Source organism: Coregonus clupeaformis, chromosome 9 (assembly GCF_020615455.1).
Source record: "Coregonus clupeaformis isolate EN_2021a chromosome 9, ASM2061545v1, whole genome shotgun sequence".
In the NCBI taxonomy this organism is placed as follows: domain Eukaryota; kingdom Metazoa; phylum Chordata; class Actinopteri; order Salmoniformes; family Salmonidae; genus Coregonus; species Coregonus clupeaformis.
The window spans coordinates 12,572,010-12,584,271 of NC_059200.1; the positions used below are offsets into that span (position 1 = coordinate 12,572,010).

Consider the following 12,262-nt stretch of genomic DNA (forward strand, 5'->3'; position numbering starts at 1 on the left):
GGGCTGGGTTATAGGGCTGGGGCTGGGGTATAGGGCTGGGGTATAGGGATGGAGATGGGGTTTAGGGCTGGGGTATAGGGATGGAGATGGGGTTTAGGGCTGGGGTATAGGGCTGGGGTATAGGGCTGGGGTATAGGGCTGGGTATAGGGCTGGGTTATAGGGCTGGGTATAGGGCTGGGTTATAGGGCTGGGGTATAGGGCTGGGTATAGGGCTGGGTTATAGGGCTGGGGTATAGGGCTGGGTTATAGGGCTTGGGCTGGGGTATAGGGCTGGGGTATAGGGCTGGGGCTGGGGTATAGGGCTGGGGTATAGGGCTGGGGTATAGGGCTGGGGTATATGGCTGAGGCTGGGTTATAGGGCTGGGGTATAGGGCTGGGTTATAGGGCTGGGGCTGGGGTATGGGGCTGGGGTATAGGGCTGGGGTATAGGTCATTGGCTGTGTCTGAGGCTGGGGGATAGGGCTGGGGTATAGGGCTGGGGTATAGGGCTGGGGTATAGGGCTGGGTATAGGGCTGGGGTATAGGGCTGGGGTATAGGGCTGGGTATAGGGCTGGGGTATAGGGCTGGGGTATAGGGCTGGGGTATAGGGCTGGGGTATAGGGCTGGGTTATAGGGCTTGGGCTGGGGTATAGGGCTGGGGTATAGGGCTGGGGTATAGGGCTGGGGCTGGGGTATAGGGCTGGGGTATGGGGCTGGGGTATAGGGCTGGGGTATAGGTCATTGGCTGTGTCTGAGGCTGGGGTATAGGGCTGGGGTAAAGGGGCTGAGGCTGGGGGATAGGGCTGGAGCTAGGGTTTAGGACTGGCATATAGGGTTGGGGTATAGGGCTGGGGCTACGATATAGGGCTGGGGCTAGGATATAGGGCTGGGGTATATGGCTGGGGTTTAGGGCTGGGGTTTAGGGATGGAGATGGGGTTTAGGGCTGGGGTATAGGGATGGAGATGGGGTTTAGGGCTGGGGTATAGGGCTGGGGTATAGGGATGGAGATGGGGTTTAGGGCTGGGGTTTAGGGATGGAGATGGGGTATAGGGCTGGGGTATAGGGATGGAGATGGGGTTTAGGGCTGGGGTATAGGGATGGAGATGGGGTTTAGGGCTGGGGTATAGGGATGGAGATGGGGTTTAGGGCTGGGTTATAGGTCTGTAGCTCAGCTCAGCTGGTAGAGCACGGCGCTTGTAACGCCAAGGTAGTGGGTTCGATCCCCGGGACCACCCATACGTAAAAATGTATGCACACATGACTGTAAGTCGCTTTGGATAAAAGCGCTCTGCTAAATGGCATATTATATTATATTATTATAGGTCTGAAGTATAGGGCTGGGGCTAGGGTTTTGGGCTGGGGTATAGGGTAGGGGCTGGGATATAGGTTTGAGGCTGGGGTGTAGGGCTGGGGCTAGGATTTAGGGCTGGGGTATAGGGCAGGGAATGGGGTATAGGGCTGGGGTAAAGGGCAGGGGCTGGGGTAAAGGGCAGGGAATGGGGTATAGGGCTGGGGTAAAGGGGCAGGGGCTGGGGAAAAGGGCAGGGAATGGGGTATAGGGCTGGGGGTAAAGGGCAGGGGCTGGGGTAAAGGGCAGGGAATGGGGTATAGGGCTGGGGTAAAGGGCAGGGGCTGGGGTATAGGGCAGGGAATGGGGTATAGGGCTGGGGTAAAGGGCAGGGGCTGGGGTAAAGGGCAGGGAATGGGGTATAGGGCTGGGGTAAAGGGCAGGGGCTGGGGTAAAGGGCAGGGAATGGGGTATAGGGCTGGGGTAAAGGGCAGGGGCTGGGGTATAGGGCAGGGAATGGGGTATAGGGCTGGGGTAAAGGGCAGGGGCTGGGGTAAAGGGCAGGGAATGGGGTATAGGGATGGGGTAAAGGGCAGGGGCTGGGGTAAAGGGCAGGGGCTGGGGTAAAGGGCAGGGGCTGGGGTATAGGGCTGGGGTAAAGGGCAGGGAATGGGGTATAGAGCTGGGGTAAAGGGCAGGGGCTGGGGTATAGTGCTCTAGCTGGGGCTGAAGTATAGGGCTGGGGCTAGGATTTAGGGCTGGGGTATAGGGATGGGGTGGGGGTGGGGTTGGGGCTGGGGCTGGGGTTGGGGCTGGGGCTGATGTATAGGACTGGGGGTGTTGGTGTGGGGCGGTGCAGGGCCTGGGAGTGCAGGACAGGCCAGGGTGGTGCAGGGCAATACAAGGCGGTGCAGGACAGGGCAGTGTAGGGCTTGACAAGCCAAGGCGGTGCAGGGCAGGACAGGGCGGTTTAGGGAAGGATAGGGCGGGGCAGGATAGAGTGGTGCAGGGCAGGACAGGACAGTGTAGGGCAGGGCAGGACAGGGCGGTGCAGGGAAGGATAGGGCGGTGCAGGGCAGGACAGGGCGGTGTAGGACAGGACATTGGGAGGGTGGTACACCTCTCTGGTCTACACCACAGCTGACCAACTGGTTGGTGCAGGCTCTTCTTATCTAATTGATTTTAACACTAATGACAGCACCAGAATCAGTATCAGTACTGACCGTTTATGCCACGTTCAAAACACCTGGGAACTCGGAAATCCTAGGCTTCTGACTTCAGTGCGTTCAAGACAACTTGGGAAAATGTTTTGCTCCAACTGGGGAAAAATCGTTTTGAACGTTCTTCGAAGTAGGAAACTCTGGCATCTTTCTAGAGCTCTGACTTTCCGACCAGAAGATCCCTGATTTGACCTTGTTTTTTTCCAAGTTCCCAGTTGTCTTGAAAGCAGCCCTAAGAGAAAAACAAAGGGTTGAGTCCCTTTTCCATACATAGTGAACTGCTTTGGACCAGACCTTTTCCATACATAGTGAACTGCTTTGGACCAGACCTTTTCCATACATAGTGAACTGCTTTGGACCAGACCTTTTCCATACATAGTGAACTGCTTTGGACCAGACCTTTTCCATACATAGTGAACTGCTTTGGACCAGAGCACTATAAAGGGAAACAACCAAGGTGACTTCAATCAACCTCTCACCCCGTTATTCTGATGCCCATTGTGTTTACATGGTGAAGCTCATGCCAGGACCTTCTTACCAGGGCTTTCTTACCAGGGCTTTCTTACCAGGGCCTTCTTACCAGGGCCTTCTTACCAGGGCTTTCTTACCAGGGCTTTCTTACCAGGGCTTTATTGGCTGAGGTTGTATTGGTCAGATCAGAACATGAGTCTGTGTAACTGTGCACATTAAGGTATTATACAGTATTATTGTGCATAATAACTGTGGTATCAATGCCCAAGGCAATCCTCTTGTCAACAGTGTCTACAGCATCTCACAGAGCACAACAATGTAATACGTTCAGTCCAAAACGACTTGGGGCCTCAGCCCAGGTCAAACCAGTGAACAGAGCCCTCAGATTCTCAGACCCACTGGGCCACACTATGTCATTTTAACGTGTATAATTGGGTAATATTCGGTTGAGACGTTGATCAATGGGTCATATTTGGTTAAGACATTGATTAATTAGATTCCAACCTATATTCACCCGCTCAAAAAGACAGCCAAAACGTAGCTGCTTTTCCAATGCGTTATCACTGCTCTTTCAACCATTTAAAAGCACAGCATAGTTCAACCTGTGTTATTGCTGCGCTTCATCTGATAGCAGAACCAAATGACCTGGATTGTAGTTGAGATGACATTAAAAGTACATGGTTCAAGTGATCAATGCTGTTCCAGATTCTGACAGATTATTACAGCAATTGTGAAGATCTCCACAGACCTGCGACGACCTGTGCATGCTTTCTTGAACATGCACGATTTATATGATCACATAAGACATTTATAGTTACAGTAACCCAAAATGTGGCCATGGATGGGTTACTAATTAATTTTAAGGTTGAATGTTACATTAGTTTGTAAGATAGCTTCAACTTTAGACTAATTTCTGTATTATAAAATTGATCTTGAATTGTGTTTGGTTGTCAATGCAATGAAAACATCAACATTTGAAGGAGATGTATTATTCTGCTTGGATAGTTCCATCTGAGCCACTGACTTAGTCTGGCTCTAATTCCAGTTTGTCTACAAATTAATAATTGATATGTTGGATTCAGATCTCCATCTCAACCAAAAATCTAAATTAAAGAATAGGACTAAATCAAATCAAACTGTAAATGGACTTTAAATAAAGTTTGATTTGATTTAGTCCTATTATTTAACCTTGTACTGCTGTGGACTAAATCAGGGTCACACAGAGTGTTTCTTGGTAGTCTTAAACAAATCTACTTTGAAACAGAAGTATCCACCTCACACACATGGTTATGGGCTTACAAAAAAGAAGACACCTGTACTCTTGGATTGCGTCCTACCTGACCGGTCGCTCCTACCAAGTGGCGTGGCGAGAAGCTGTCTCCGCACCACGTGCTCTCACCACTGGTGTCCCCAGGGCTCAGTTCTAGGCCCTCTCCTATTCTCGCTATACACCAAGTCACTTGGCTCTGTCATATCCTCACATGGCCTCTCCTATCATTGCTACGCTGACGACACACAACTAATCTTCTCCTTTCCCCCTTCTGATAACCAGGTGGCGAATCGCATCTCTGCATGTCTGGCAGACATATCAGTATGGATGACGGATCACCACCTCAAGCTGAACCTCAGCAAGACGGAGCTGCTCTTCCTCCCGGGGAAGGACTGCCCGTTCCATGATCTCGCCATCACGGTTGACAACTCCATTGTGTCCTCCTCCCAGAGTGCGAAGAGCCTTGGCGTGACCCTGGACAACACCCTGTCGTTCTCCGCTAACATCAAGGCGGTGACCCGATCCTGTAGGTTCATGCTCTACAACATTCGGAGAGTACGACCCTGCCTTACACAGGAAGCGGCACAGGTCCTAATCCAGGCACTTGTCATCTCCCGTCTGGATTACTGCAACTCGCTGTTGGCTGGGCTCCCTGCCTGTGCCATTAAACCCCTACAACTCATCCAGAATGCCGCAGCCCGTCTGGTGTTCAACCTTCCCAAGTTCTCTCACGTCACCCCGCTCCTCCGCACACTCCACTGGCTTCCAGTTGAAGCTCGCATCTGCTACAAGACCATGGTGCTTGCCTATGGAGCTGTGAGGGGAACGGCACCTCCGTACCTTCAGGCTCTGATCAGTCCCTACACCCAAACAAGGGCACTACGTTCATCCACCTCTGGCCTGCTGGCTCCCCTTCCTCTGCGGAAGCATAGTTCCCGCTCAGCCCAGTCAAAACTGTTCGCTGCTCTGGCACCCCAATGGTGGAACAAGCTCCCTCACGACGCCAGGACAGCGGAGTCACTCACCACCTTCCGGAGACATTTGAAACCCCACCTCTTTAAGGAATACCTGGGATAGGATAAAGTAATCCTTCTACCCCCCCCCCCCCCCCAAAAAAAACAAAAAAAACATTGTAAAGTGGTTATCCCACTGGCTATAAGGTGAATGCACCTATTTGTAAGTCGCTCTGGATAAGAGCGTCTGCTAAATGACGTAAATGTAAAATGTAATTTACATTTACGTCATTTAGCAGACGCTCTTATCCAGAGCGACTTACAAATATAAAGTTTAAATGTATAAAACGTTGGCATCCCAATATTACACTTTATATACATCACAGAAGACTGAAATATAAGAAAACTGTTTAACATAGAAACACAAGATTTTCGGTGTTTAAAAAATAATAATTGTTTATTAATTATGAAATTATGTAAAAAAATGAATAACATTCCACCTATGAGGCCAATAGGTCGTTTGGCTGCAGGAAAGGGCTACCTTTGATTTTTGGTTGAGATGGAGACGTGAATCCAACATAGAAATGATGACTTTGTAGACAAAACTTGAATTAACGCCAGACTAAATCAGTGGCTCAGATGGAACTATCCAAGCAGAAGATACATCTTCACGTTTTTATATTTGGTTGCGTTGACAACCAAACACAATTCAACGTCACTAAATATCATTTGATCTACCAGAGCTTGAAACCCTAGGCCCCATTGTGTTGTCTTGTCTAGTTGAATTCTGGGTTGAATTGAAACAACAGTTGTTGATGACTTTGCAAATGGTATAGGCCCAAATAGCATCTTTGAATATATATGAGAAAATAAAGTATGGTCACATTTCAGTTGCTCTGTTAAACATACCCTTTGGAACAACTTCAATAGCAACAATTAATCTATGTAGTTTTTAAGTGGAGATCTCGCAACAATCATTCTCATGATAGCACATTGGTAGTAGTCAGTGACAAGTATCCTAGCTAAGCAGGGCTTGGTTAAAACCCTAGATGGGAGACCAAAGGGTAGCTGTAGACAGATTTTTTTTTATTTTTATAGTGGATATAACATTGAAGATCTAACAATGTTTTATAAGGTACAAATTCAACATATTTTATACAAGGTTTGCCTATGTTAAAATTTAGTTACCATGATGACATCATCCTGTGGTTGAAATTTGACCCTCCATTTTCAAATCCAATGTATTTTCCATGAAGATTCCATATCACAATATGTTGACAAATTACATTGAAACAACGTTTATTCAACCAGTTTGTGCCCAGTGGTGACTAGAGTATACAAAGGCATATACCTTGGGGACATGCCAAAAAACAAGGACGAATTGTTTGATGACTATCAGTCTGTGCGGGCGAATGTTTAAGCAAAGGACTCCAATAATCTGTATGAAACTACAGGACAGCATAGGAATACATAATCAAGGTGTTTTATTCTGAGTAATTGGCCTATATGGGACTTTAGACCATACACACAGAGAGAGAAAGAAAACAGAGAGGGCGGAAGAGAGAGGGATAGAGCAGAGAGAGCGATAGAGAGATAGAGAGAGAGAGAGGGGGGGTGAATGTCATCGAAGAAAAAGGGAGAAAAAAAGCTGCCCGAAACGATCGATGTTGCAATGCAACACATACTGTGGCTAAAATGTATTCCCATTTTCCAAAGCCCACGTTTCATCTTATGTAATGCTCTGTCATTATTTATTCTAGTGGAAAAACTAAAATTCATTAATTAAACTAATGGCAAAGTTAACGGTTTTATGAGGCACTGCTTCTCAGTCCCCTTGGCGCAACAAGTTATCCTGATTCAGCCGCACACAGTCTCCAGTCGTTAGCGTAACGGACATATTAAATAGAAGTTAATCAGAAATAAAAATCGACTTACAGTTGTTCCTTCTCAGCGATATTTCCAAAATGTTGCTTGAAACTGTGAGCTCCCAAAATCCCCCCAAAAAGTGAATTCCGTTATTCAGGTCGTCCGTCAGAATCGCATGTGTTGATTCTTCCAATCCAAGCCAATGATGTGTAATCTTTTTATTTTACAGTCCATGGAGAGGAGTGTGTTTTTGTGTATTTCTGATTGAATAGTTCCGATGGCTCCGTCTCTCTCTCTCTCTTCTTTTCGTGCCTCCTTCTCTCCTTCTCTCGTGCCTCTCAGAGCCCTGTGTGCCACTCGACAGAACGGGACCACTGTCTGCACATGACGTCACACACACTCCACACACGATTTTTTCTTGAGTGCGTAATTGAAAACACATTTTTCAGAGACTTGTAAAGAGAGAGAGAGAGAGAGAGAGAGAGAGAGAGAGAGAGAGAGAGAGAGAGAGAGAGAGAGAGAGAGAGAGAGAGAGAGAGAGAGAGAGAGAGAGAGCGAGAGAGAGAGAGAGAGAGAGAGAGGGGGGAGGGAGAGAGAGAGAGAGAGAGAGAGAGAGAGAGAGAGAGCGAGAGAGAGAGAGAGAGAGAGAGAGAGAGATAGAGAGAGAGAGAGAGAGAGAGAGAGAGAGAGAGAGAGAGCGAGAGAGAGAGAGAGCTAGAGAGAGAGAGAGAGAGAGAGAGAGAGAGACAGAGAGAGAGAGAGAGAGCTAGAGAGAGAGAGAGAGAGAGAGAGAGCTAGAGAGATAGACAGAACACAATTGTTCTTTACCAATTAGCTTCCTATATTTTCTACTTTATTATACTGAACAAAAATATAAACACAACATGCAACAATTTCAAAGATTTTACTGAGTTACAGTTCATATCAGGAAATCAGTCAATTTAAATGAATTCATTAGGCCCTAATCTATGGATTTCACATGACTGGGAATACAGATATGCATCTGTTGGTCACAGATATATTTTTAAAAAGATTGGGGCGTAGATCAGCAAACCAGTCTATCTGGGAGAACTGGGACATTTTAAACTTCCATTATCACGCTGAAACATGAGGTGATGGCAGCAGATTATTGACACTCTCTGTGCATTCAAATTGCCATCGATAAAATGCAATTATGTTCATTGTCTGTAGCTTATGCCTCCCCACTGCCACCAAGGGGCACTCTGTTCACAACGTTGACATCAGCAAACTGCTCGCCCACTCGATGCCACACGTGGTCTGTGATTGTGAGGCCGGTTGGACTTACTGCCAAATTCTCTAAAACAACTTTGTAGATGGCTTTTGGTAGAGAAATGAACATTCAATTATCCGGCAACAGCTCTGGTGGACATTCCTGTAGTCAGCATGCCAATTGCACCCTCCCTCAAAACTTGAGACATCTGTGGCATTGTGTTGTGTGACAAAATGGCACATTTTAGAGTGGTCTTTTATTGTTTAATCAGCTTCTTGATATGCCACACCTTTCAGGTGGATGGATTATCTTGGCAAAGGAAAAATGCTTACTAACAGGGATGTAAACAAATTTGTTCAAAACATTTCAGAGAAATAAGCTTTTTTTATGTTAAAACAAATCAAAATAGTGTTAAACAAATCAAAATATATTTTATATATTTAGGCCTCCTGAGTGGCGCAGTGGTCTAAGGCACTGCATCGCAGCGCTAGCTATGCCACTAGAGATCCTGGTTCGAGTCCAGGCTCTGTCGCAGCCGGGAGACCTGGGCGGCGTACAATTGGGGAGGGTTTGGCCGGCAGGAGTGTTCTTGTCCCATTGCGCACTAGAGACTAATGTGGCGGGCTGGGTGCAGTGCGTGCTGAAACGGTCGCCAGATGTACGGTGTTTCTTCCGGGTTATGCGGGCAATGTGTCAAGAATCCGCTCGGCTGGGTTGTGTTTTGGAAGACACGCGGCTCTCGAACATCGCCTCTCCCGAGTCCGTACGGGAGTTGCAGCGATGGGACAAGACTGTAGCTACCAATTGGATACCATGAAAAAGGGGTAAAAATATATACAGTGAGGGAAATAAGTATTTGACCCCTCTGCAAAACATGACCTAGTACTTGGTGGCAAAACCCTTGTTGGCAATCACAGAGGTCAGACGTTTCTTGTAGTTGGCCACCAGGTTTGCACACATCTCAGGAGGGATTTTGTCTCACTCCTCTTTGCAGATCTTCTCCAAGTCATTAAGGTTTCGAGGCTGACGTTTGGCAACTCGAACCTTCAGCTCCCTCCACAGATTTTCTATGGGATTAAGGTCTGGAGACTGGCTAGGCCACTCCAGGACCTTAATGTGCTTCTTCTTGAGCCACTCCTTTGTTGCCTTGGCTTTGTGTTTTGGGTCATTGTCATGTTGGAATACCCATCCACAACCCATTTTCAATGCCCTGGCTGAGGGAAGGAGGTTCTCACCCAAGATTTGATGGTACATGGCCCCGTCCATCGTCCCTTTGATGCGGTAAAGTTGTCCTGTCCCCTTAGCAGAAAAACACCCCCAAAGCATAATGTTTCCACCTCCATGTTTGACGGTGGGGATGGTGTTCTTGGGGTCATAGGCAGCATTCCTCCTCCTCCAAACACAGCGAGTTGAGTTGATGCCAAAGAGCTCGATTTTGGTCTCATCTGACCACAACACTTTCACCCAGTTCTCCTCTGAATCATTCAGATGTTCATTGGCAAACTTCAGACGGGCCTGTATATGTGCTTTCTTGAGCAGGGGGACCTTGTGGGCGCTGCAGGATTTCAGTCCTTCACGGCGTAGTGTGTTACCATTTGTTTTCTTGGTGACTATGGTCCCAGCTGCCTTAAGATCATTGACAAGATCCTCCCATGTAGTTCTGGGCTGAATCCTCACCGTTCTCATGATCATTGCAACTCCACGAGGTGAGATCTTGCATGGAGCCCCAGGCCGAGGGAGATTGACAGTTATTTTGTGTTTCTTCCATTTGCGAATAATCGCACCAACTGTTGTCACCTTCTCACCAAGCTGCTTGGCGATGGTCTTGTAGCCCATTCCAGCCTTGTGTAGGTCTACAATCTTGTCCCTGACTTCCTTGGAGAGCTCTTTGGTCTTGGCCATGGTGGAGAGTTTGGAATCTGATTGTTTGATTGCTTCTGTGGACAGGTGTCTTTTATACAGGTAACAAGCTGAGATTAGGAGCACTCCCTTTAATAGTGTGCTCCTAATCTCAGCTCGTTACCTGTATAAAATACACCTGGGAGCCAGAAATCTTTCTGATTGAGAGGGGGTCAAATACTTATTTCCCTCATTAAAATGCAAATCAATGTATAACATTTTTGACATGCGTTTTTCTGGATTTTTTTGTTGTTATTCTGTCTCTCACTGTTCAAATAAACCTATAATTAAAATTATAGACTGATCATTTCTTTGTCAGTGGGCAAACGTACAAAATCAGCAGGGGATCAAATACTTTTTTTCCTCACTGTATATATTTGAGATTCTTCAAATAGCCACCCTTTGCTTTGACGACAGCTTTGCACACTCTTGGCATTCTCTCAACCAGCTTCACCTGGAAGCCAACATTCTTGAAGGAGTTCCCACATATGCTGAGCACTTGTTGGCTGCTATTCCTTCACTCTGCGGTCCGACTCATCCCAAACCAATCTCAATTTGGTTGAGATCGGGGGATTGTGGAGGCCAGGTCATCTGATGCAGCACTCCATCACTCTCCTTCTTGGTAAAATAGCCCTTACACAGCCTGGAGGTGTGTTGGGTCATTGTCCTGTTGAAAAACAAATGATAGTCCCACTAAGCCCAAAGAAGATGGGATGGAGTATCGCTGCAGAATAATGTGGTAGCCATGCTGGTTAAGTGTGCCTTGAATTCTAAATAAATCACAGACAGTGTCACCAGCAAAGCACCCCCACACCATAACACCACCTCCTCCATGCTTTACAGTGGGAAATACACATGCAGAGATCATCCGTTCACCCACACCGCGTCTCACAAAGACACGGCGGTTGGAACCAAAAATCTCACATTTTCCACCAGTCTAATGTCCATTGCTCGTGTTTCTTGGCCCAAGCAGGTATCTTCTTCTTATTGGTGTCCTTTAGTAGTGGTTTCTTTCCAGCAATTCGACCATGAAGGACTGATTCACATAGTCTCCTCTGAACAGTTGATGTTGAGATGTGTCTGTGACTTGAACTCAGTTAAGCATTTATTTGGGCTGCAATTTCTGAGGCTGGTAACTCTAATGAACTTATCCTCTGCAGCAGAGGTAACTCTGGGTCTTCCATTCCTGTGGTGGTCCTCATGAGAGCCAGTTTCATCATAGCGCTTGATGGTTTTTGCGACTGCACTTGAAGAAACTTTCAAAGTTCTTGAAATGTTCCGTATTGACTGACGACCATGTCTTAAAGTAATGGACTGTCGTTTCCCTTTGCATATTTGAGCTGTTCTTGACATAAAATGGACTTGGTCTTTTACCAAATAGGGCTATCTTCTGTATACCACCCCTACCTTGTCACAACACAACTGATTGGCTCAAACGCATTAAGAAGGAAAGAAATTCCACAAATTAACTTTTAAGAAGGCCACCTGTTAGTTTTTTACAATCACTTTGGCACTAATTTCAGAACCTTGACGTAATTTTTCAAAACTCTAGACACAAAACTCACAACCAATAATCAAAATGCACATTTTTCAATACTCTAACACATTTTTTCAATTGCTTGGATACAATACACATAAAACTAAGATCATTTGTTCATTTAACAAAAATCACCTGTTCAATATGACACAACTTAACATCAAAGTACTACTATTTCAAAAGGCAATTCACACATTACATTTCAGATGAGCGTCTATTCATTTCATTACAATTATCCAACTATCAATTGATACAACTGCTCAAAATGATAAGTAACTGTTGCATTACTCTTAATGCATAGTTGTATGGAAACAGACAAACAATATTCCATGTTTAGATCATGAAAGTTTCAAGATAACGAGATTCATTGTCACCAATTAGCGTGGAGCATGAACCAATTTGACTACATTATTTATGGATGTAATATTTCATCATCATTCTTTATCAGACACCGTTTCTATGGTCCCATGTACCACCTTTTCAGACTATTTACAGTATTGACAGTACTGCTGTTATGTGGGCAGCTTGTCTCTCCCTTTTCTGTT

General features: G+C 46.2%; 1 protein-coding gene across 1 annotated transcript in view; it reads right to left on the reverse strand.

The window, feature by feature from the left end:
* Positions 1 to 7,423, reverse strand: part of lpar1 (lysophosphatidic acid receptor 1) — a 113,267-nt gene extending 105,844 nt beyond the window's left edge. Inside the window, exon 1 of the mRNA XM_041885242.2 lies at positions 7,120 to 7,423. The gene's annotated coding sequence lies outside the window, so the exon portion shown is untranslated. The remainder of the gene's footprint in view (positions 1 to 7,119) is intronic.
* Positions 7,424 to 12,262: the final 4,839 nt, after the last annotated feature.